Raw genomic sequence first — 24,113 nt, forward strand, 5'->3', positions numbered from 1 at the left:
AAATATTTCCTGTGATTTTGAACTCTGATGTCACTGTGATTATAAACAAAGTATTTTCTTGTTGTTTTATTAAATATTATTATAAATCTTTAAATCATTCATTGTGGCTGATTTGTGTATAGATATTTAAGTTTTGAGAGTACTTGCATATTTATTTGGTGACGTTGTGTGGGCCATTTCTAACAGCCTTGCTCATGGTCAAACTACCATTTGTATTTATATTAATATTGCACAGTAAGACTGGACACCCTTTGTTAAGGGCCTTAAAGTAGCTGACAAGGAATTGGCTGGTGGCAGTGATAACTACCTTATAGTCTGGGCAAAAGGAGGAATAGCTAGTAAGCCTGTGCCAGCCTTTCCCAGGTGAGGGTGTGTGTGCGTGTGTGTGTGTGTGTGTGTGTGTGTGTGTGTGTGTGTGTGTGTGTGTGTGTGTGTGTGTGTGTGTGTGTAAATCAAACCTCACAGAGTGTGTATCAGCTACTTGGGCAGGGACACGAAACACTGGTTGGACGGAGAGGGTGCTGGAGGTCTTGGCTTGGTCACTCAGCTGAGATCTCAACTCTACAGCTGTGCCAGTGGGAAGTCTTACTGGGGACCTGGAGAAAGAGGGAGAAACCATCCCCGGACTGACTGTGTTCTCTGTGCGCTCTTAAGGGAAATTGCAGTTGATGCAGAGAGCTGCATCTGGAAATACTGTGTGTGTACTTGTCATCCTTCCCGTATACGTCCCTCACGATTGAGGCTCCTTGACTACTGGTCCAGTGGTGGGCTGTCACAGTATCTAATACAGACAGCCTCTGTCCACGAAGGACAAGGGCACCACCCCAGGAATAAATTTACAGTTACCCATCCATTGATCTAGGTTGTGCTTGAAGAAGGTCAGGGAAAGTCTTTGCTTCATGTGAATGGGAAGCTTGTCACAGAGGAGGTGTAGTCTCTGACAGACGTACATCTCTCCAACATTATTCATGTCAGAGGCTAGGTTAAGATCCCTGGAACCCTCTTGCCGTTTGATTTACAAATGTGCAACATTTCCATCAGGGCTGGATCAGAGACTGCTCTATAGGCCAGACAGATATTGCCCCTTAGCAATCTGTAGAAGACAGAATACAATGATAGGGCTTTAAATCTTTCCATGTAGGACTTATTTTTTGTACCCTGTCTCTTCCTGGTGAGAAACCTCTGGTGTCACTCCAGCTGTTACAGATGTCTGTTGAGAAAAATGCAAAAGGGTCCACTGTACTCTATTGGTCTGATGAGGGCAGAGTACACTGGAATTATAACATGTCTTTTGATCTGAATCCCATACCCTTACTTATGAAATGTGCCACACAGAAGGACTTCCTCACCATTGTGGACACATTGTAGTCAAAGTTCAGATTACTATCAACCCGAGTACCCAGATCATGTACCAGTAGGTCTACTCTTGGGGGAGGGGGGTTGTCTATATTGTACTTAGCTGGGGTACTTGCTTTCCCAAAGGGAATAATTATACATTTTTTGCATTTAATTTCAAATCAATGGCTCTGGCATGAATCATTTGTCTATTAATCCTTTCTGCAGTATATAAACATCGTTCAGGGATTTGGAATGCATTCTTGCTAGGGGAATCTTGAGTTATGAAAGCTGCCATGGATCCCAAGAGTTGTAAAACCAACTTTGCCAATGAGGATGGGAGAGAGATGTGGGATGCTTGACTCTAACATAATTATTCTTGAATGAGAAAGGTTTGTGATTTGGGTGACCGTGTTCTTATGAGCACCAATGAACTCCAGGACTTGACTAGGGGAGTGTTGAGACTTGGCGTAATTCACTGTAAAGTCCATTTGTAGACATAGCTGGAGCAAGAAGTCCCAGGCTTGAATCAGTAGAGGCTTGGTGAGAGCAGATATGAGTCAGTCATCGAAGTATAGAAACACCCAGAATCCCAACAGTCTCAGATGAGCTACGACCACTTCCATGCACTTGGTGAACACTCTGGGGGCTGTGGTGAGACCAAAGGGCAGGGCTGTGAACTGGCAATGACTGGTTCTCATCCAGAAGTGTAGAAACCTTCTGGATTGCCTATCTATTTTGATGGGATAGTGAACATCCTAGAGATCTCTCGAGCACATTCAAAAGTCCTTGTGCAGAAGCGGCAGAATGGACTGAACCATGGCCATTCAGAACTTGGAGTGTTATACATATTGGTTTAAGCTGTTGAGATGGAATGTTGGAAGTTTTGTAGATCGACTGGGGGGCTGTAGGAAAAAGGTACGTGATTACCTTTGGAAATAATCCTCTGCACCCAAATGAACTGGTGATGGCTGCCTAGGTTTGGGGATGCAGAGATAAGCACCTCCCAATTGCCTCCATAGTGCAACATTCAGGCAACTCTTCAGAATCTCTTACACGGTTTCCCAGAGAAAGGACCTTTAAAACCCTGATTCTGCAGGCCTCCTCTGCCATGAGGGAGTGATGTTTTATTGGAGTCCCCCCCAACTGCTGCCATGAGGTGAATCATCATCATAGGAGTCCTAGGAAGAGCCTTGCTACTTCTGGAACCACATTTTCCTACCACCTCTCTGATTCTGGGAAAAGGTCCTTTGGTGTGTACAAAAATAGATCCTTACGGCAGATAAAAGTCTTCCTGTTTCGTTTACTCCCTAATAGGGTTTCTTTAACCATAAAGTCAAATAAGCTCACAATTGCACATCCATGTGTGCCATCTCACAGCTATTCCTGAACCTGTAGCTCTCAAAGCACCTTCTGAGGCATGGGAAGTGAGTCTCATATAGACACTCGATAGGACTGTAGGGTGACAGTTATGAAGAAACAGTCTTCCTATCCTCCATAGACATGGACCCAGAGAGGGGATTGGGAAACTTGTTGAGCAAGTCCCTTGGAAATCTTGTAACATGTGCCAAATAGTTCAGAGACCTTAGTGCAAAGGTTGCTGATGCATACATTTCACTTCCCAAATCTGTCCAATGACTTGGCCTCTCTACTGGGGACAGGGATGGACAGCAGAACTTTGTTCAGCAAGTTCTTTCTTGGTAGCTGCTCCTACCACCATACCATCTACTGGGGAACCCTTGCTCCAGTGGGCCATATCCTTAACTGCAACCAGGCACTTGTCTGGTCTTTTAGGCTTTAGTTCTGTGACATCCGGATCATTCCATGTCTGGTGGGAAACCAGATCAATCGTCCCATCTGCTGGGGGTGGACTACTCAGGACGTAGTTTAGCCAGCCGTGAAAACCTCAAGAAAGGGGGGGGGGTCAGAAGACCAACCACCCTTCTGTTTCAAAAGCTTGACTATTTCACCAGAGGAGACATCCTCAAAGGGTGACTTGGGGCCCTTTTCCTTCACTGAAGTCGATGTGTCCTGTCAGGGGGAATCTAAGTGCCTCCTCTTGCACATAATCTTTCAAGGTAGCTCTCCAGTGGGACACTCTATGGCAGGACTCAGAAAGTACAGTTTTGTACCTACCATAAATGTAGATGTCCGATAGGTATGCATCTGCAGTCATAACATATGGGTTGTCCTGCCTCAGGCAGCCCTTCGGTCGGCCGGATTCCAAAGTCTGGGTCTGGCCTCGGCTGATGTCGCACTTTCCCTGACGTCAGAGCATCTGGGGTATAAAAGCATCAGCCGACGCCATTTTCCTCAGTGTTTCTTGCCCCAGATGCCAGGTGCCCTCTAGGAAGGCCAAAATTTAGAGGAATGCAGTAAAATTCCAAACATTTTCCAATAACTATATACATATGTATACAAACAAATACACCATAATAGATCCCCCAGCTAGCTAATGGAGGGGTAAGTACCCTAAGAATACCACAGAGGGGAAGGAGGGAGGGTTACCCTGACTGCAGATGCATACCTATCGGACATCTACATTTATGGTAGGTACAAAACTGTACTATGTCCTTCAAGGATGCATCTGCAGTCGTAACATATGGGTAGAATACCATAGCCAATCTGGGGGAGGAGGTACTAAGAAAAGGATGGTGTAGTTAAGATCCCCTGCAGGACTGCAGTAGCAAAACCTGCTCTGGATCTGGAGTATAAAGGTAGATTGTAATGTTTGGCAAATGTATGCACGGAGCTCCATGTAGCAGCTTCTAAAATGTCCTTGGCAGCCACCCCTCGTAGGAAGGCTGTAGTGGTGGCCGTGGCCCTTGTGGAATGAGGCCTGATGTTTGCAGGAACTGTCTTTCCATGAAAGGAGTAACAAAATCGAATGCAATTTCCTATCCATTTTGAAATGGTCTGTTTGGAAATTGCATTTCCTTGTACCCCAGCAGCATAAGCTACAAATAGTTGGTCAGTTTTTCTGCTACTTTTAGTTCTGTCCAAGTAGTAGCATAGTTGTCTGTGTATATCCAGGGTGTGCAGAAGTTTTTCCCTTCTATTCTGTGGATTTGGGAAGAACGTAGACAAGTGAATAGCTTGGTTCAGGGATACCCTAGATACCACCTTTGGCATAAAAGTAGGATTGGTTCTTAGTGAGACTCTGTCCTGATGGCAGTACAGCCATTTCTTATCTTCCATTAAAGCTTGTAACTCAGATACTCTTCTTGCTGAAGTTATTGCCAGAAGGAATGCAATTTTCCAAGACAGAAACTGTAGATCCGCCATTGCTGCTGGTTCAAAGGGAGGAAGTGTTAGTTTCTCCAGCACAAAGTTGAGATCCCAAGCAGGTAAAGGGGGTCTTCTTGGAGGATTGATATTTTTGATCCCTCTCAGAAATTGCCTGAGGAGAGGGTGTAAGAAGATAGGTGGATCCACATTGTATTCTGCTGAAATTGCTGAGGCATGAATCTTAATGGAAGAATAGGACAGGCCATTGTGGAACAATTCTGCTAAGTATTCCAGAATATGTGTCATGCTCGCCACTGTCACATCTAAGCCTTTTGTTGTGTTCCAAATGAGAAATCTTTTCCATTTAGCTGAGTATGTCTTCCTTGTGGAAGGTCGGCGAGGTTCCATAATAATGTCCTTCACTCTCTGTGATAAAATATTTTGATTGGGATTTAAGGAATTTTCCAGGCAGTTAGCTGTAATGTTTTCAAGTTGGGATACATGATCTTGAAATTGTTCTGCGTCAGAAGAAGAGGCCATAGGGGGAGAGGCCATGGTTTCGCCTGTGACATGCTCCTCAATAGTGGATACCAGTGTTGCCTTGGCCAGTCTGGAGCTATCAGAATCACTCTTGGCTGTTCCTCCCTGATCTTCAGTAGAACCTTGTACATATTAATGGGAGAGGTGGGAAGGCATATACTTTTAGAGCTTTCCAGCTGAAAGAGAGGGAGTCCACCCTCCAAGCTTGTGGATGGTATGTCCTTGAGCAGAATGCCTTCAGTTGATGGTTGAGGGGGGAGACGAACAGATCTATCTCTGGCTTTCTCCATGCCTTTGTTATGAGTTGGAAGATGTCTGGGTGCAGCATCCATTCGTGTGCATCCATGGTAGTTCTGCTTAAGCTGTCTGCCAGTGTATTTTCCTTTCCTGGCACGAACTGGGGCTGTAGCTGGATATTGAGTTTCAGGCATAGTTCCCATGGATTCATAGTCAGCCGGCATAGAGGGTAGGAATGTGTGCCTCCCTGCTTGTTTATGTACCACATGACCGTGGTGTTGTCTGTCCTTATTAACAGGTGGCCTTGATGGAGGAAAGGTTTGAAAGCCTCGATTGCGTGTATCACTGCCAGCATTTCCTTTTGGTTTATGTGCATGCGCAGCTGCCCTTGAGACCATAGGCCTTGGATACATTTGCCCTCCATGTGTGCTCCCCATCCTCGGTCTGAAGCGTCCGTGGTGATGGTTTGTTTTTTTGGTTTGTTGAAAGGCAACCCTGTGTTGGACTGGCAGGCCTGAGCCCACCACAGGAATTCCTTTTGAAGGCAAGGAATGATTGGTATCAAAGTTTCCAAACTGTGACAGTGTTGAGACCATACACTCCTTAGATACCATTGTAATTTTCTCATATGCAGCCTGACCTGTGGTATCAGAATTATGCAGGATGCCATGTAACCCAGGGCCTGCAGGATTTTCCTTGCAGTAAGCTGAGTTTGTCTTGTCAGATTCATGAAGTAATCCGGAAGTTGTTTTTGTTTTTCTTCTGTGAGAAAGGCCATTTGGGTGGTTGTGTCTAGATCTGCACCCAAAAAGGTTATCCTTTGGGATGGAACAAGTCTTGATTTTTGGATGTTGACTGTGTATCCCAAGGTCTGTAACAGGTGGATGGCATATGCCAAATCCTTTATCAAATTTCCCTTGTTGTCCGCTTGTATAAGGCAGTCGTCCAGATATGGGTAGATTTGAATCCCCTGAAGTCTGCAGTGTGCAATTACTGATGCCAGGCTCGTGAATACTCTGGGCGCAGTAGATAAGCCAAAGGGCAATGCTGAGAATTGATAATGCTCTGATCCTGCAAGAAATCTGAGGTGTCTTCTGCAACTTGGTCGAATAGGGACATGCAGGTATGCCTCCTTGAGATCTAGAGTCACCAGCCAAGACTCCTTGCCCAACATGGGAAGAAGTTGCTGTAGGGTCAGCATCTTGAATTTTGGCACAATGAGGTAAGTATTCAGTGCGGACAGGTCGAGAATAGGCCTCCATTGGTTTTCTGTTCTTGGTACAAGGAATAGTCTGGAGTAAAATCCTTGGCCTTGTTCTGAAAGTGGCACCTTTTCTATAGCTTTCATTTGAAGCAAGTTGTTGATCTGCTTTAAAGCCTCTGCCCTCCGATTTGGTGGTAGGTTTGGCATTCCGTTTCTTTTTGGCAAAGTGTGGAAGTGGAACCTGTATCCTTTGTCTATTATTTGCAGTGTCCATGTGTCCCTTGTAATATAATGCCAGTTTTTTGAGAATAAAGCAAGCTTTCTGCCCAAGGGTGCTTCCAGTTGAGCCCTGGTAGGTGGAATCAGAGTAAAGTCATTGAGTCTGTCCTGGTGTAGTAGTAGTTGTTGCTGTTGTTGCACTACTTCTGTGGTTGGTAGGCTGCCACTGACGGCCTCTGTAGGAGCCCCTAGATTGCCCTCTGCCTCTGGGGCGCCTGTTCCTGCCTCTCTGGGCTCTGTCCGAGTCTGGAAAGGACCAATTCTTAGTAGGCCAGTTTCTGCTGAATCTCGGTGGTTGTACTTGCAGGAAATCCTTCACTGTTTGCACAGATTTTGCCTTTTCTTCAAACTTTTTTAAGACCTCCTGAGCCGAGGAGCCAAATAAATTTTGTTTCTCCATTGGAGCATCCAGGAGTTTAGCTTTAACATGGTCTGGCAAAGATTGTTCCTTCAGCCAGGCATGCCTCTAATAACTGCCCCAGTCATAGCTGACCTACATGAAGCCTCCGGTGCATCATAACCACACTTTAAGAAATGATTACTAACCTGCTGTGAGTTGTGTACCAAATCCTGAAGGGATTTACAGTCAAGGGGTTCAGGAGAAGAAAGCTTCTTATTCAGTTCATCTAACAAATACTCTTGGTACTGTATCATATGAAATTGACAATTTAATGCCCTAATGGAAAGAGTTGCAGAAGTATATACCTTCTTTCCCCATCTCTCTAAAGCTCTAGACTCTCTTTCAGAAGGTAGAGGATTTTTGGCAGTGGCAGCTGCAACCCCTTTAGGGCCCTGAGAAATAGTTTCTGGGTCAGCAGAATGGGCTTTATACAGATGAAAATGAGAATCCGGGACCCTGTAGTATCTGTCAGGTTTGGCAGGGGCCAGAGGGAGAGTATCAGGGGCTGTACTGACATCATTGTACACATCATCAATTACATTCAAAACAGGAGGAATAGCTAAGGGCCTATGTTGAGGCAAATGCAAAAAGGTCCTTAATCTTTTTCTAGAATCAGAGAATTCCTGACCTTGCCATTGAAAATGCTCTCTCATGGAGTGTAGAGTCTCACCAAAGGAAAACTCTTCAGGAGGGGAGGCCGAGGGGATAGATTCTTCAGCATCAGAATCCTCATAGGGCGAATAAGCCTCCTCCTGGTGGTCTGACAACTCAGATCCATCCGTGGACTCATCTGAAGAGTGTGGTTCAGAGGGCTCAGTCCTGGGCCTTTTGTCTGGTGGTGGGTGAGAGGCCCTGTCCGGGTGAGGTTGAGACCCTCTAACTAAAGAAATAAGGTCCTCTGCAAGGCTGAGGATCTGAGAACTAGAAGAAGGCCTCTGGGAGGTAGTCTTGGGAGGCAAAGCTTTAGAAAGTTTAGCAGCTTTAGCCCTAGAAAAGGCCTTTATGGACATGGAAGCAGGGGGCCTAGCTGCCCCACGTGCAGGAGTAGATTTGTCCAAAGGTATGGTGTTGGACATTTCCTGGGCACTGGTTTCGGTAGGTAGCTCGGTAGCCGACTCAGCCGGGGCCTCCCGGGCCGCGGTGGTCGGTTGAGTGGATTCGGAAGAAGGAATCTCCGAGGACTTGGTTTCGGCCGAAACCGAGACACTCGCGGCAGGCCTTACCGTGGTTTCAGCCGAAACCGCGGGCCGCGAATGTCGGTCCTTGTCCTTCCGTTTTTTCACCAAATGCGATGTCGGAGTCTCCGACGGCATTTTATACGCAAAACGAGCCCCAAAAAATTCCTCTGCAAACTCCGACCGACATCTAAGAGTTCGTCGGTTGAAGGAAGCACAGGCTGAACAGGCCGATATGTCGTGGTCTGGGCCTAAGCAAGGAAGACAGTAGGAGTGGAAATCCTTATGAGGTATTTGTTTCCCACAAGTTAAACAATTATTTACTTTATCTGACATCGGCTGAGGCAAGAAAGAGTGCCCAACGGGGTACTTAGCTTTTTCGAAGTCTTCGGTAGCTGAATCACAGGATCTGACCGACCCGCACTTGCGAACAGCTTCTGCTTCGGGCACCACGCGGCAAGAAAGACTGAGGAAAATGGCGTCGGCTGATGCTTTTATACCCCAGACGCTCTGACGTCGGGGAAAGTGCGACATCAGCCGAGGCCAGACCCAGACTTTGGAATCCAGCCAACCGAAGGGCTGCCTGAGGCAGGACAACCCATATGTTATGACTGCAGATGCATCCTTGAAGGACATCTGTGTGCCAAGCCCTGAGTGAGTACTGTCTCAAGGCTTGCATGGACCAGCTGCCCTGATGTGACAGGATGTAAAGGCTCCAAGACTATGGCAGACAATTGTAGAAGGGGTGGACCCAAGGAGAGCAAGTATGTCTCATCTGCAGTGGAAGGCTCTTTCCAATACCTCAAAGGCAGAAAGAGTACAGTTTTGTACCTACCATAAATGTAGATGTCCGATAGGTATGCATCTGCAGTCCTTACACATGGGTTGTCCTGCCTCAGGCAGCCCTTCGGTCAGCCGGATTCCAAAGTCTGGGTCCGGCGTCGGCTGATGTCACCCTTTCCTCGACGTCAGAGCGCCTGGGGTATAAAAGCGTCAGCCGACGCCATCTTCCTCAGTTTTTCTTGCCCCAGATGCCAGGTGCCCTCTAAGGAAGGCTAAATTTGGAGAGATGCAAAAATTCCAAACATGCACAGCAATATAAAACAAATACACCATAATAGATAACCCTAGCTAGCTAGAAAGAGGGATAAGTACCCAAGGAATACCACAGAGGGGCAGGAGGGAGGGAAAACCTGACTGCAGATGCATACCTATCGGACATCTACATTTATGGTAGGTACAAAACTGTACTATGTCCTTCAAGGATGCATCTGCAGTCCTTACATATGGGTAGAATACCATAGCCAAGCTGGGGGTGGTAGGATCTAAGAAAAGGATGGTGTCGCTAAAATGCCCTGCAGGACTGCCGTAGCAAAACCTGCTCTGGATCTGGAATATAAGGGTAAGTTGTAATGCTTGAAAAATGTATGCACGGAGCTCCATGTAGCAGCTTCTAAATTGTCCTTGGTAGCCACCCCTCTTAAGAAGGCTGTGGAGGTGGCTGTAGCTCTGGTGGAATGAGGTCTAATGTTAGCTGGCACAGTTTTGCCATGAAAAGAGTAGCAGAATCGAATGCAATTCCCTATCCATTTTGAAATTGTCTGTTTGGAAATTGGTTTTCCTTCTTTACCAGCAGCATATGCTACAAACAGCTGGTCAGTTTTTCTGTAAGCCTTAGTTCTGTCCAAGTAGTAACGCAACTGTCTGTGAATGTCCAGGGTATGCAGAAGTTTCTCCCCCTTGTTTTGTGGTTTTGGAAAGAAGGTAGGCAGGTGAATAGCTTGGTTTAATGAGACCCTGGATACCACCTTTGGCATGAATGAAGGATTGGTTCTCAAAGAAACTCTGTCCTGATGAAAAATAAGAAATGGTTGTACTGCCATGAGGGCCTGCAATTCAGATACTCTTCTTGCTGAGGTTATGGCCAGAAGGAAGGCAGTCTTCCAAGACAGGAACTGAAGTTCTGAAGATGCTGCTGGTTCAAAGGGAGGCAGAGTTAGCTTTTCCAAGATGAAGTTAAGGTCCCATGTAGGCACTGGTGGTTTCCTTGGAGGATTGATGTTTTTAATTCCTCTTGGAAACTGCCTTAGGAGAGGATGAGAGAAGACAGGTGGATCCGTATTGTATTCTGCTGAAATTGCCGAAGCATGAATTTTTATGGAAGAGTAAGAAAGGCCATTGTGGAATATTTCTGCCAAGTATTCCAGGATATGTGCCATGCTCATCACTGTCGCATCTAGGCCCTTTGCGGTGCTCCAAGTGCGGAATCTTTTCCATTTTGCTGAATATGCCTTTCTTGTGGAAGGCCTGCGAGCTTCCATGATGATATCCTTCACTCTCTTGGATAGCTTTTCCTGGTGAGGAGTCAAGGTATTCTCCAGGCTGTCAGCTGCAGGGTTTTCATGCTGGAATGCAGAGTTTTGTAATTGTGTTGTGTCAGAAGAAGTGACCCTTGTGGTAGAGGCCACGGTTTCGTGCGTGACATGCTCCTTAACAGTGGGTACCAGTGCTGTCTTGGCCAGTCCGGAGCTATCAGAATCACTTTTGGCTGCTCTGTCCTGATTTTCAGTAAGACCTTGGCCATTAATGGAAGAGGTGGAAATGCATACACTGTTAGAGTATTCCAGCTGAAAGAGAGGGCGTCCACTTTCCATGCTTGTGGGTGGTATGTCCTTGAGCAGAATTTCTTCAGCTGATGGTTGTGGTGGGAGGCAAAAAGATCTATGTCCGGCCTCCCCCATAATTGTGTTATCTGAAGGAAGATGTCTGGGTGCAGCATCCATTCGTGTGGATCCATGATATTTCTGCTTAGGCTGTCCGCCAGTATATTGTCTTTTCCTGGCACAAACTGGGATTGCAGCTCTACATTGAGTTTTAGGGAAAGTTTCCAAAGACTCATTGCCAGCCTGCAAAGAGGGTAGGAATGGGTACCTCCTTGCTTGTTTATGTACCACATAACTGTGGTATTGTCTGTCCTTATTAGCAGGTGGCCTTGATGCAGAAAGTGTTTGAAGGACTCGATTGCATGTATCACTGCCAGCATTTCCATTTGGTTTATATGCAGGCGCAATTCTTTCTGTGACCATAGCCCTTGGATGCATCTGCCCTCCATGTGTGCTCCCCATCCATGGTCTGAAGCGTCCGATGTAATGGTTTGGCTGGTTATTGGTTTGCTGAAAGGCAGACCCCTGTTTGACTGGCTTGCTTGAGCCCACCACAGAAATTCCTTTTGAAGGCATGGAATAAGTGGTATCAAAGCTTCTAGGCTGTGACTGTGCTGAGACCATAAACTCCTTAGGTACCATTGTAGTTTCCTCATATGCAGCCTTGCTTGTGGAATCAGAAGAATGCACGATGCCATGCAACCCAGGGCCTGCAGGATTTTCCTTGCAGTCAGCTGAGTTTGTTTTGTCAGATTTTTGAAGTAATCTGGTAGTTGTCTTTGTTTTTCTTCTGTGAGAAAAGCCATTTGGGTGGTTGTGTCTAGTTCCGCACCCAGAAAAGTTATTCTTTGGGATGGAACAAGTCTTGATTTGTGAATGTTGACTGTGTATCCCAAGGCCTGAAGTAGGCGGATGGCATAATTCAAGTGTTTTATCAAAGTTTGTTGGCTGTCCGCTTGTATAAGGCAGTCGTCCAGATATGGGTATATTTGAATCCCCTGAAGTCTGCAGTGTGCAATTACTGATGCCAGGCATTTCGTGAATAGTCTGGGCACAGTAGATAAGCCAAAGGGCAATGCTGAGAATTGATAATGCTCTGAACCTGCAAGAAATCTGAGGTGTCTTCTGCAACTTTGTCTGATAGGGACATGCAGGTATGCCTCCTTGAGGTCTAGAGTTACCAGCCAAGACCACTTGCCCAGCATGGGAAGGAGTTGCTGTAGGGTCAGCATTTTGAATTTTGGCACAATGAGAAGTATTCAGTGCGGACAAGTCGAGAATAGGCCTCCATTGTTTTTCTTTTCTTGGGACAAGGAATAGTCTGGAATAGAATCCTTGGCCTTGTTCTGTGAGAGGAACCTTTTCTATAGCTTTCATTTGCAATAGGTTGGCAATTTGTTTTAAAGCCTCTGCCCTTTGATTTGGTGGCAGGTTTGGCATGCCTTTTCTTTTTGGTAATGTATGAAAATGGAACCTGTATCCTTTGTCTATTATTTGCAGTGTCCATTTGTCCCTTGTAATACTGTGCCAATTTGTTGAGAATAAAGATAGCTTTCCGCCCAAAGGTGCTTCCAATTGAGCCCTGGTCGGCGGGGTCAAGGTGAAGTCATTGAGTCTGTCCTTGTGCAGCAGTTGTAGGTCCTGCACTACCTCTCTGGTTAGGAGGCTGCCATTGACGTCCTCTGTAGGAGCCTCTAGCTTGCCCTCTACCTCTGGCATGCCTGTTCTTGCCTCTTTGAAATCTCTCTGTGTCTGGAAAGGACTAATTCTTAGAAGGCCAATTTCTGCTGAATCTTGGTGGTTGGACCTGGAGGAAATCTGTGACTGTTTGTACAGATTTAGCCTTTTCCTCAAATTTCTTCAAGACCTCCTGAGCAGTGGAGCCAAATAACTTTTGTTTTTCCAGTGGCGCATCCAGAAGCTTTGCTTTAACATGATCTGGCAGAGTTTGTTCCTTCAGCCAAGCATGCCTACGTATGACTGCACCTGTCATTGCTGACCTACATGAAGCTTCCAATGCATCATAACCACACTGCAAGAAATGGCTGCTAACCTGTTGTGAGTTATGTACCAGATCCTGAAGTGACTTGCGATCTAGGGGTTCAGGAGAAGACAGTTTTTTATGCAATTCATCTAACAAATACTCTTGGTACTGTATCATATGGAATTGACAATTTAATGCCCTCATAGAAAGAGTGGAAGAAGTATACACTTTTTTACCCCATCTCTCTAAAGCCCTGGACTCCCTTTCAGAGGGGAGTGGATTCTTAGTAGTGGCAGTTGCAACCCCTTTAGGGCCCTGGGAAATAGTTTCTGGGTCAGCAGAGTGGGCCTTGTAAAGGAAATGATGAGAGTCCGGGACCCTGTAGTACCTATCGGGTTTGACAGGAGCCGGAGGAAGGGAGTCAGGGGTAATTCTAGACTCAGAATACACATCATCAATGACATTTAAAACAGGAGGACTAGCCAAAGGTCTATGCTGAGGTAAATGCAAAAAGGTCCTTAGTCTCTTCCTGGAATCGGAGAATTCCTGGCCCTGCCATTGGAAATGCTCTCTCATGGAGTGAAGGGTCTCCCCAAAGGACAGCTCTTCAGGAGGGGAGGCAGAGGGAATAGATTCCTCTGCATCAGAATCCTCGTAGGCCGTAAAGGCCTCCTCCTGGTAGTCTGATAGAGCAGAGCCATCTGAGGCCTCATCAGAGGACTGGGGATCAGTGGGCTCAACCCTGGGCCTTTTGTCTAGAGGAGGTTGAGAGCCCCTGTCCGGATGAGGCTGAGAGCCCCTAATTAAGGAAATAAGGTCCTCAGCTAAACTTAAAATCTGTGAACCTGTAGTGGATCCCTGAGGAATAGCCTTGGGAGGCAGAGTTTTTGGCTGTTTAGCAGCTTTAGCCCTAGTGAATGCTTTTATGGACATGGATGCAGGAGGCCTGGCTGCTCCACGTGCTGGCGTAGTTTTGTCTAGGGGAATGGTGTCGGACGTTTCCTGAACACCGGTTTCTGAGGGAAATTCTATAACCGACTCAGAAGAGGCCTCCGGGGCCGAGGTTGTCGGTTGTGCGGTTTCCACTGTCGGAAGTACCAAGGACTCTGTTTCAGCCGAGACCGAGACACTCGAGGTAGGCCTAGGCGCGGTTTCAGCCGAAACCACGGTCCGCGTGTGTCGGTCCTTGTCCTTCCATTTTTTGGTTAAATGAGAAGTCGGAGTACGGCATATTATAACAATAACTAGCCCAAAAGAATTCCTCTGCAAACTCCGCCCGACGCCTAAGAGTGCGTCGATTGAAGGAGGCACAGGCAGTGCAGGCCGAGACGTCGTGGTCTGGGCCTAGGCAGGGGAGGCAGTAAGAATGGAAATCCTTATGAGGTATTTGTTTCCCACAAGTTAAGCAATTATTAACCTTAAGCGTTTGATCTGACATCGGCTGAGGCAAGAAAGAGTCCCCAACGGGGTACTTAGCTTTTGAAGTCTTCGGTAGCTGAAGTTACAGGAGCTGGCCGACTGGCACTTGCGAACTGCTTCTGCTTCGGGCACCACATGGCAAGAAAGACTGAGGAAGATGGCGTCGGCTGACGCTTTTATACCCCAGGTGCTCTGATGTCGGGGAAAGGGTGACATCAGCCAACGCCGGACCCAGACTTTGGAATCCGGCCGACCGAAGGGCTGCCTGAGGCAGGACAACGCATATGTAAGGACTGCAGATGCATCCTTGAAGGACATCATGGGAAAAAGCATGGGCTGCACTGGCAGAAGCCGAAGACAAATACTCAGGATGGCTCAGACCATCATCTTGCCACTACCTGGAGGTAGAAGTTGGAACTCAGCTGTCCAGCACCAAGACCCCACCCCCTGCCCAGAAAACCACAGTGAAAAACTTCTCTAAAGCAAATTTCACACTCCTCAAAACTGCGGTGGAATCCTTCAAAGCCCCCGGGCCTGTGGAAAATACGGCCCAGACCTCAGAATCCTTTATAAATGCATTCTATGAAAACCTTCAGGAATTCATGGATTATGGGATCCCAAATAAAACCAAGACCCAATCCTCCAAAGGCAGACGTCCTGTTTGGTGGACCCCAGCCATAAACAAACTATACAATAGAAGGAGGAAGCTACTACATGATAGAGCAAAATCCCAAAATGGGAAGGCATCTCTGATCAGTATTAGCAAAAAACTACGGGCACTCATAAAATCGACGAAGGCCAGCTTCGAGAGAAAAATTGCACAGGACACTAAGGATAATCACGAGGCTTTCTTTAGTTATGTTAGGAACCTGGGTGGGAATTCCCAGATATGCTCAGAATTAGTCCAAAATGACAAAAAATACACCAAACCCACAGACATTGCCAACATCCTGGCAGGTTCAGTGCAAACCCCCCCCCCCCCACACCAAAAGGGCAAATATCTATCCCAGCAGAGTGCTGCCCCCCCCTGACATCTCAGATGCTCAGGTAAGAGCCGCGCTCTCCAAAGCAAAAAACACAGCATCAATGGGGACCAGACGGTGTCCCGGGCTGCGTCCTACATGAACTCCAAGAAGAGCTAAACCCAAACATAAAACTACTGTTCAATCTCAGCCTTACTACAGGATATGTACCCAAATAGTGGCGTACAGCAACAGTGGTCCCTCTCCACAAAGGTGGTGCCTCAGCGGATCCTGGAAACTATCGCCCCATAAGCCGCTTGGTCTGCAAAACTATGGAAAGGATCATCATGGACCTCATAAATAAAGATATTGGGGACCTACAGACACTGGATCCTTCCCAGTTCGGCTTTGTGAAGGGCAGATCCTGCCTCTTAAACCTGGTTGATTTCTTTGAAACAGTCACTAAGGCCATTGACGAGGGGAAGGTGGTCCACACAGCCTACCTGGACCTCACAAAAGCCTTCGATACAATACCCCACTCGGGCATTATAGATAAGCTCACCAGCTTAAATATAAACCCCTATGTCACTAGATGGGTTGCAAACTGGCTCAAGGACAGAACCCACATGGTTAGAATTGCTGGAGCCATGTCAGACTCCAAACCAGTTACAAGTGGCGTCCCACAAGGCTCAGTCCTGGGACCTCTCTTGTTCGGTATATATTTCTTGGAGGTACAGGCCAACATGGAAGGACTGTGGCTGACCAGGTTTGCAGATGACTGCAAACTGGGCGCCATAATCGACTCTCCAGCCGACACAAGCATCCTCCGAAAGGGCCTCATAGAAACAGACAACTGGTGCCAGAGCCATGGCCTCAAGCTAAACGCCAAAAAGTGTATAGTCATCCCCTTTGGCAAAAACAAAGTGCCCACAAATTACCACATAGGTGGTAATCCATTAAGTACAGAAGAAGTAATTAGGGACCTGGGGACCCAAGTTGATAGCAATCTCTCATTTGACAACCACGTGGCCAAAGTGGTTAGAAAAACATTTTATATAGCCCACCTAATCATGAAGGGATTCACATCTAGATCAGGGGAGGTCATCGTGCCTCTTTACTCATCCCTCATCAGGCCCATAATTGAGTACAATGCCCCTTTTGGGATGTACCTGACCAGACACCTGCAGCAACTGGAAAGACCCCAAAAGTACCTCATCAAGAGGATCAAAGGGCTCAAACAGATGCCATATGCTGCCCGGTTAAAGAAACTCCAGCTCTACTCAGTGGCATACCGCCTACTCAGAGGCGATCTGTGCCTGACGTATAAAGCCATGTCCAATCCAGAATTAATGGACATGCTGCACCTCAGAAAATCCAAATCCCATCGAGCTACGTGCTCGAGAGACTTGAACCTCAGCACTGAAATAAATAGGACATGCTGGAGGGACAGATTCATAACCCAGAGGCTCCCTTCACTCTGGAATAAAATCCCAGTCCAGGTTAGGCAGAGTCCCTCACTGACTCTCTTCAAGAGGAATCTTGATGAGTGGGTGGGAGATCGTAGGTTTACCCCGGGTATCACTTCTGTGTCACTGTTAGACAGAGGCACAGTATACTAACCTCGAAAAAGGGCATAGCAAAATTAATTTAAAATGGGTGGCGAAAGCCACACACACTCTGGCTAGGCTTATAAATGCCCTAGGGCAGATAGCCTCTAAGTCAACAAAAATAAGAGGGATCGAGGGAGGGAAGAGGCTACTGCAGCAGCGAGCATTTAACCATCGACTACAATTTTATTTGCACAATTGTACTACGTTCATCAATATGATCACTGCTGCAGCAGCATAAGTTATATGGGTAAATTACAATAATTTAAAAGAACTGTGAGATGGAAGAAGGGATTATGAGCCAATGAAAAATGGTCCTAACAAAGCCTGACCTAGACATGGAGAAGGAATCTAGGTTGTAAGTGCTTTGTAAAAGTATGCACAGAGAACCAAGTTGCTGTTTCTTGAATACTTCTAAAATACAACCCTTTCTAAAAAGCCATAGATAAAGCTAAGGCTTTGGTAGAATGAGCCTTGACCTTGACTGGTATAGTTTTGCTGTGGGGGGAGGGAGAAAAGAAACAATTGGAAATAGTCTGCTTTGACACAGGCTGTACCTTCTTACCTTCACAAGAAATTAAGAACTGATCAGAACTTCTTAAAGACTCTGTCCTGTCAACATAGTACCAGAATTGTTTGTGGACAAAGGTATGGAGTATCTTTTCTCCCTCATTTTTAGGTTCAGGAAAGAAAACAAGGAGATGGAGAGTTTAGCTTAAAGGAAACTCAGATATCACTTTAGGCATAAAAGGAGGATTAGTTCTCATAGAAACCCTGTCCTTGTGGAAAACGAAATATGGTTGACTCATCATAAGAGCTTGTAACTCAGAAACCATTCTAGTAAAGGTCAGACCAAATCAATAAAACTTTTTCATGTTAAGACCCTCATGGTAGGGTGGTACATTGCTCTGATTATGGTGTACAGGGCCCTGGGTTCAAGATTCAGAGCTCCCCAAGCCTTTCTGTGTTGGAGGGAAGCCTTCTAGCTTATCAGTGGGAGTGGTAAGCACTAGGTAGCCTTATCTACCACAAGAGTGGTTTCTGGCCCAGAAATTGTAGTTTATTAGCTGTTTGGGCAGTTTTTCCAGATCTTTCAACTTTCTGGTTTAAAAGCCCGCTTTTGCGCTTGTTTCTTGCCTTTCCTATAACTAGTCTTGTCCAGATACAGAATTGCTGTATACATGATTGACTGCAAGCTTCTGAGCCCCCAAGCCTTTCTGTGTTGGAGGGAAGCATTCTAGCTTCTCGGTGGGAGTGGTAAGCACTAGGTAGCCTATCTACAATAAGAGTGGTTTCTGGCCCAGAAATTGTAGTTTATTGGCCATTTGGGCAGTTTTTCCATATCTTTCTAATTTCTGGTTTAAAAGCCCACATTTGCGCTTGTTTTCCGCCTTTCCTGTAACTAGTCTAGTCCAGATACAAATTTGATGTATCCAGGACTGTTTGTAAGCCTCTGAGCGGTGCCAAAGTCTGCTCTTCAACTTTCCCTTAGATCTGCTAGTTCTCTCCTCTACTGCACTTTTACTAGCTTAGTAGTCTAGCACTTTACTAGACTTCTTGTAGCAAATATTGTAGCACACAAGGAAACAGCTCTAGTACTTATTATTAATTCCCACCCCTCCAGGCATGTCTAAAGGTCAGTTCCTTGAGCTTTCTCTTATTAACCTGGTGAATTTGGGCATCCTGCGGCAATGTAGCAACTGCCTCATGTACACAGACAACCCTCTCCTCTTACCTCCCAACACTCAAGACTTAAGAGAGATGCACTTCTATATCCAAACTGGAAGCCACGCACTCTCCAGCCAAGACTGGAATAGCTGGTCAATACTTGCACCACACCACATGGAAAACATAGCCCTCCAGAACACACAACTGCACTGCCTTCAAATGAAAACACAAACCACACACCCACCTTTGTGGAGGCTCTCAATAAAAATCTATCCAAACAGCAGAGACCTCCAAGGCAGAAACGCACTTGACCACCACAACACAATACTAATCATGAGACCCATAACTCTCCAACAGTGTGCCACTCAACCAAAGCCACCAAGGCACAACAGCATGCCCAACACTCTAGTTATAGGTGATTCGATAGTGAGGCATACTGATGTCCCACTCACTAGGTTGAATAAGGAGAAAGTAACAGTCAGCTGCCAGGATCCGCCACATAACACATGCACTCAGGTCCCTTAACAACAGGTACAAATATGACACTGTCATTGTACATGTGGGTGTGAATGACCTGAGACGGTCCTCCCTGGACTACATGAAAAGAGACATGGAGGCGCTCTTGGATTATGTAGCCCAGGTGGTTTATGACCCTAGCCCTGAGCAGCATCCTACCATCACCCAGAATGATACCACAGTACAAGCAGAAAATGATTGATTTCAACAACTGATTAAGTTTCTGGTGTCATTCTAAGGGGATCCATTACCTGTCTGCCTGGGATGACATGATTAACAGACCTCGATGCTTTGTCAGAGATGGCCTGCATCTGTCATCCCTGGGCTTCCAGATACTGGCCAAGGCTCTTGCCATCACTATAGTGCCTTTTTTAGGAGGTGTTCGAAAGACAAAATTAGCACCGTAACAGCTACAAACAAAAACAATCTGAGGGTCACGCTGCTCAACACTACAAGTCTAAATTTCAAAATGCACTCACTCAAAGCACTCCTTAAAATGGAGAATATCGACATTTGTGCTGTAACAGAGAACTGGTTCAAGGCAGCGGAACGCACCCCTGCACTACCAGGCTATAATGCATTCCACACTTTTCGTTCCCAGAACTTGGACCGAAGCTCCAAAGGTGGTACTGTTTCCATATTCATGAAGGATGCACACACCTCCAGACTGGTAGCCCAACATAATGCATCAGAGATACTTCAGGTGCAGCTAACACTGGGTAAGACAGCGATTCAGGTCGTAGCCTCCTATAGGTCTCCAACCATGTCCCAAGACTCACACTCCACGTTCCTAAGCACCCTGGAGAATATTACGGTCCAACCTAACACTCTCATACTGGGCGACTTCAACTACCCCTCCATTAAATGGGAAAACTACTCCTGCACCAATACACTTGCCCAAGGTTTCCTGGAATTCATTAATTCCAATGCCCTGGACCAGATCACTAGAGGTAGCAACGTCCTTGACCTGGTCAGTACTAACATGGGCGACCATTGCTCCACACCAATAGTCAACTCCTCCCTGGTTAGGTCCAACCACAAACTAATCACCTTGGACCCCCCCCCCCCCACAAAGGTAACCACCATGAAAAACTACTCCAAATCTAACTTTGGGCTCCTAAAAACAGAGGTGGCACTTCACGGCACCCATGCAAACGGAGAATAGTTGCATGACCGCCGAATCATACACCAATGCACTGTACGAACATGTACACAAATGCATGGATCTCGCCATACCCAATAGAACCAAGACACCCTCCTCCAAAAACAGGAAGCCAATCTGGTGGTCCCCTGTCATAAGCAAACTCTACAACAGGAGGACGAAACTGATGCGGAATAAGGTGAAGTCCCAAGAATGGAAAGACTCCCTTATCAGCCTCAACAAAAAGTTGAGATCCCTCATTAAATCCTCTAAAGCTAGGTATGAAAACAGTATTGCAGCAGATAGTAAAGACAACCAAAAGGCCTTCTATAGTTATGTAAATAATCTTCATGGCAATAACCAGATTTGCTCTGAGCTACTGCACAATGGTACCTCCTATACCGAGCCAACAGATATTGCCAATATACTGGCCGACAGATTCAGTGCCAACTTTACCCCTTTTCTTCCCTCCCAAAGGACCTATCACATTAACAGTAGATTGCCAGGCACCCAGCATTACTGCTGCACAGGTTAAAACAACACTGTCCAAGGCCAAGAATACAGCTTCTATGGGACCTGACAATATCCCTGGCTGTGTTCTACATGAACTACAGAGTGAACCGGCACCTCACCTGTGTGCCCTGTTCAATCACAGCCTCACCCTCAGGCTTTGTCCCTACCGAATGGTACACTGCTATAGTCATCCCTCTCCACAAAGGAGGAGCGACTACAGATCCTGGGAATTATCACCCCATTAGCCTAATGAGTCTGATATGCAAAGCTATGGAACGCATCATCATGGACCTAATAAACAAGGATATGGGGAATCTCCAAACTCTGGATCCCACACAGTTTGGTTCTGTGAAGGGTAGATCATGCCTGCTCAACTTGGTTGACTTCTTTGAGTCAAGTCTCCAGAGCTGTGGATGAAGGCAAGGTGGTTCACACAGCCTACCTTGATCTGGCCAAGGCCTTTGATACCATTCCCCACTCAAGAATCATAGAAAAACTCAGTAAGCTAGGCATCAACCCCTATATCACTAGGTGGGTTGCAAGCTGGCTCACAGATAGAACCCACAGTGTGAAGGTAGCTGACTCCAAGTCAAGCTGCCGATCAGTCAAGAGTGGAGTCCCACATTGTTCAGTCCTGGGTCCTCTCCTGTTTGGTATATACTTCTCTGAAGTCCAGGCCAACATGAAGGGACTCTGGCTGACAAAGTTGTGAGCTATTATTAACTCCCCAAGTGATGTTGACATCCTACAGAAAGGCCTCACTGAGACCAATGACTGGTGTCAGAACCATGGCTTTAAGCTCAATGCCAAAAAATATGTCGTCATCCCCTTTGGGAAAAACCCAGTTCCCATGAATTACCACATCACTGACAGTCCACCGAACACAGAAGGCTTTTTAAGAGATTTGGGAACACAGGCTGACAGCAACTTCTCTTTCGACAACCACATTGCCACTGTGGTCAGAAAGTCCTTTTATGTGGCATATCTCATTACTAAGGGTTTTGCATCCAGGAAGAAATAGGCCTTTGTCTCCCTGTACTCTTCCCTCATTAGGTTAATCATCGAGTACAATGCCCCATTTGGCATGTACCTCACTAGACACCTGCAACAACTGGAGAGGCCGCAAAAGTACCTCACAAAGAGGCTTCTAGGCCTTAAACACTTGTCCTATATGGACAGACTCAAAAAACACCAAATATTCTCTGTCTCATATCGCCTACTTAGAGGCGATCTCTGCTTGACTTATAAAGCCATGTCTGACCCAGCTCTGTTACAAATGCTACAGCTAAAGAAATCCCAATCCCTCAGCACCACAAGCTCCAGAGACCTCAACCTCATTACCACAATCAACAGAACATGCTGGAGGGACAGGTTCATAACCCAGAGATTGCCCATGCTATGGAACAGACTTCCCATACATGTCAAACAGAGCACCTCACTAGCCCTCTTGAAGAGAAATCTTGATGAGTAGATGGGAAATAGAAAATTCACCCCGGGGATCACTCCAGTGGCTCTACTTGACAGGGGCACTGGGAACTAAGGTCGGGTGGCACGATGCTAGAGTAATCCTATGGGCTAGGCTTGTAAAGGCTCCAGGGCCATTAACCTAGTACACCTATGAACCTAAGTGAGCCAGGCGAGTTGGTTCAAATGTATCAACTGGTATTTTAAACACATCTTTATTGAATTGTTAGTTGTGAAACAATCATACACGTACATAAATGAAAAGAAACCATACTGACATTTTCAGTTTCAAACATTACACATCACATATACTACTACAAACATTACATAGCTCATTCAATTTGACTTCTCTTAAACATCAATCCTCCTTCAAAACATTAGTCTGCAAATATTGTTCCTACATTTCCCGGTTTTTTTCTATGTAATTTGCTCATACCATTTTCTAAAGATCATACTTCCAGTACTTTTCTCTCTTTTATTATTTCACCACTTTTAGTACGATTGGTTTTGACTCTGATTTCCATTTTCTAGTAATTTCTTTTTTGGCAGCCACCAGGATAAAACTCATCAAGGCTTTATTATGTCTAGGCAATTCAAATTCTGTATCACAGCTCATAAAATCATTTCCTTAGTTACATCAATTTGCTCACCGGGTATTTCTGACAGAGTAGTCTGCAGAGAATTTTTAAAGTCTGCCATCCCATTACAGTCACAAAAAATAGGTTTCCAATTACCTTCCCCCCAATCACACCTCCAACATTTTCAATCTACCTGAGGAATAATTACTTGGAGTTTGCTTGGGATAGAAAAATACATATTCAAACACTTCCAAGCAAAGATCCTAAATCTTCTAGACTCTGTTGCACGTTGGGGAGCTCTACATATATCCTCCCATTGCATCTTTGTGAATTGCTTATCCGGTCTCTCTTCCCAATCATTTCTAAACTTCTCTGATGGATTCCTACACTTATGCAACATTTTATATGCTACTAATTTTCCCTTTTTTAACAGCAGTTTCTTTTCTTGATTCTACTAAAAACTCTGACAGTGCTGGCCTTTCTGTTAGGATTCCCCAGTTCCCTTCTCTCTTTGACAGTGAAGGCAATCTCCAATATGCAGTCCAAATGAATTATTGGCCTCTTGCCATTCTAATTATTTGCTCCCAATACCTTCACTTCCATGCCAGTTTTCTCCAGTAAATTCCCCTCTTGTTTACTCTCTGTACCCTTGATTGCAGTCATCCCTATTGGCAGAATCTCCTTCCTCTGTTGGTTTCTGCTACTTTATGAATAGAATAATCTGTACAGTTACTGGTACTGTCCTTAAGGATCTGCATCCAAAATCCTAGTTCATCCTTCTTTCTTGAGCTCCTCCCCTGTTTCTTCTTCATCATCATCCCTTTCCACTTTAAATTATAGCTTTTTGCTTCTGCTGTGTATGTGAGCCTTAACTGGATCTCTCAAAAATACCCATTCAAATCAGGTATCTCAAACCACTTTGTTCTACTGGAAGGATCATCTTATCCCACTTCAATCATGCCCTCTTCCCCTCCAAGATAAAATCCTTCAACTCTTTATTAATTGCTATCCACAAACTCTCCTCCGGTTGATAAAAATATGCCTGACCTGGGTATAAAACTAAGGGGACTAAAAACATTTCACTGCTTGCATCTTGCTATCCATAAAGCTTCTAATTTCTTTTCTTTTTTTTTTTTTAATCATCTTTGGTTTAGTCTCTTCCCACATAACCTTAGCTACCACACCAGAATCCTTTTAACT

The 24,113-nt window shown here is 45.7% G+C and overlaps 1 protein-coding gene across 4 annotated transcripts in view; it reads right to left on the reverse strand.

Moving 5' to 3' along the window:
- ENY2 (ENY2 transcription and export complex 2 subunit) overlaps nucleotides 1-24,113 on the reverse strand; it is a 363,037-nt gene that overhangs the window by 241,342 nt on the left and 97,582 nt on the right. The gene's annotated exons all lie outside the window — the stretch shown is intronic.

Source organism: Protopterus annectens, chromosome 3.part0 (assembly GCF_019279795.1).
Source record: "Protopterus annectens isolate FY-2018-M chromosome 3.part0, PAN1.0, whole genome shotgun sequence".
NCBI classification, from domain to species: Eukaryota; Metazoa; Chordata; order Ceratodontiformes; family Protopteridae; genus Protopterus; species Protopterus annectens.